Source organism: Nicotiana attenuata, unplaced genomic scaffold, assembly GCF_001879085.1.
Source record: "Nicotiana attenuata strain UT unplaced genomic scaffold, NIATTr2, whole genome shotgun sequence".
In the NCBI taxonomy this organism is placed as follows: domain Eukaryota; kingdom Viridiplantae; phylum Streptophyta; class Magnoliopsida; order Solanales; family Solanaceae; genus Nicotiana; species Nicotiana attenuata.
The window spans coordinates 141,486-144,151 of NW_017670541.1; positions in this window are offsets into that span (position 1 = coordinate 141,486).

Below are 2,666 nucleotides of genomic sequence, written 5' to 3' on the forward strand. Positions count from 1 at the left end.
CCTTCTTATCACGGGTTCCTGTAGGGCATCTATGCCTCCTAACATCATGTGGATGACATGTTGTGGCTCATTTGTTTCGTTCTTCTTGGCTGTTTCTTTTTCCCGGAACTGGTTTTTGGCCCGGTCATTGAGGAATTCTCGGAGGTGGCCTTTGCTTAGTAGTCGGGCTACTTCTTCCCGGAGCAGATGGCGTTCTTCGGTTCTGTGGCCGTGCGTGTTGTGGAATTCACACACCAAGTTATGATTTCTTTGTGAAGGATCTGATTGGACAGGCCTTGGCCACCTGGTGTCTCTGATTTTATTGATGGTGAATATGATGTCCGAAACATCAACATTGAAGTGGTATTCCGACAAGCAGGGTGCCTCCGCCGGCCCTGCGCGCCTATCGAACCCGGCTCTGCTGATGAGTCCCCGAGGGTTCTGCCCTCGGCCCATTCTTTGATCATACCAGGTTATGTTACACCTCGGGGCGTTTCTCCCGTCTTCGGTGTATGGCTGGTACCTTTCTTTGTTTGGCTTTGACTCCTTCGTCAGAAGCCTTCTAGGATATACCGAGCCTGAGTGGGATCCTAGTTGGTCGTCCTCGACCCTGATTTTCGATTGATATCGATTGTGAACGTCCGACCAGGTCACGGTGGGGTATTCAACTAGATTCTATTTCAGCTGTTTCGAAGCCACCGAGCTTCGTTCATTCAGACCTTGAGTGAAGGCCTGCACTGCCTAGTCGTCGGAGACCGGTGGTAGTTCCATTCGTTCCATTTGAAAGCGAGATACGAACTCTCGCAGCATCTCATTCTCCCTCTGCTTGATCTTGCAGACGTCGGATTTCCTTGTTGCTACTTTAATGGCACCAGCATGTGCCTTTATGAAAGAATCTACCAGCATGGCAAATGAATCTATCGAGTTTAGGGCCAGGTTGTGATACCACATCATTGCCCCTTTAGAAGGTATTTCTCCGAACTTCTTCAGTAGGACGGACTCGATCTCGTCGTCCTTTAGGTCGTTGCCCTTCACTGCACAAGTGTAAGCAGTAACGTTCTCATTGGGGTCCGAGGTTCTGTTGTACTTCAGAAGGTATGGCATTCTAAACTTCTTCGGAATGGGTTTCGGAGTCGCTTCCTGTGGGAACGGCTTCTGTACGAACTTCTTTGAATCCACACCTTTCAGAATCGGGGGTGCGCCCGAAATTAGGTCGACCCTGCAATTGTAGGTCTCGACCTTTTTATCATTGGCTTCTATCTTCTTCTCACCCGACTCGATCCTCTTTGTGAGGTCCTCGAGCATCTTTACGATGGCGGGGTCGATTGCCGACCCGTTGTTGCTTGATCACTCTAGTACCTGCTCGGCTAGGGGAGCCGTCCCCGGTGCTACCGTGCTGGGAGTTTTCTGGTGACTTTGCAGCTAAGCGATCGCCATTTGTTGTGCTTGTAACATTTCAAATATAACGTGAAGGCTAACCTCCCGTTCTTCCCTAGCTGGGGTTTTCTAAGCTTCTTGTTGGTCTCCTTGGCGCACACTCCTGTTAGTGTGGGAGCTTATACCGATGTGATGGGCATCGCGTGAGACCGCGTCCACGAGAATTAGTTCTGGTGCGTTCTCAGGGTTTTGTGGTGGCACACCAACACCTGGGACGTCAACACCATTTTCTCCATGGTCTTCAAGATTGATGTTTTTGCGTTTACTGAGTTAGACATTTTGATCTGAAATCAAAGATCTTGGACAAGAAAAAGTGTGAAAGATAACTTGCGTTACGTAGTTAAACAAACAAGAAAATAATCACTATTATTTTTAGCCCCACAGTGGGCGTCAAACTGTTTACCATGAAAATGGTAATTACAATTATATTTGATTTTGTGGTTCTAAAAATACGTGATCTATTTTTATGCTAGTTGTTAAGCAGTGGATGCTAAGTAAAAGACTAGAAATCAAGACTGCAGCTTAGAGACGGTATGCTAATCGAACAAAATAGTTGGAGATTGGGGCGTCGAGCTGTCGTTCATAAGGCCTCGGGGTCGAGTTGCGCGACCGGCTTAGAACGATCGAGGGAGGACTAACACTTTATGAGAGCTACGGTGATGGATCTTTATGATTAATGATAAGAAATAAATGAAGAACAATAAATAGAACATAATGAATATAAGGAATAAATGGAAGTAATGGGATCAAGAGAATATGTTAAGTTAGAGAGTAGAGAGAATGTTCTTCTATTGAATATTGAGTATCAGATGTCTACAAAATGACAAGGATCCCCTTTATATATGAGGGGGAATCCCAACATAATACAAATACATTAATTACAATGATATGGGGTTGATACAACCATTTAATGCCATGATACGGGTCAAATCTAGCCTACTAGACTTTGTCAGCTCTAGTCATGTGCCTAGGGAACTTCCCACTTTCCTATCATAACTGTCGACTTGCACTGTCTCGAGGTTGGACATCGATGGCCTATCGAGTTTAAGTCTCGACCGTAGTCTCGAGCCTTTGGAAAGATTGCTTACAAAGCATCGTAATGGCCGAAAATTAGACCCTCAGATTTTACCACATACAAAGCTGGCGTCAGCGGCTCTTACGCTTTGGGCCGGCACGACCTTTTAATGTAAGCTGGCGTCAGTGGCTCTTAAGCTTTGGGTCGGTACGACCTTTTAAATGGGCTGATGATA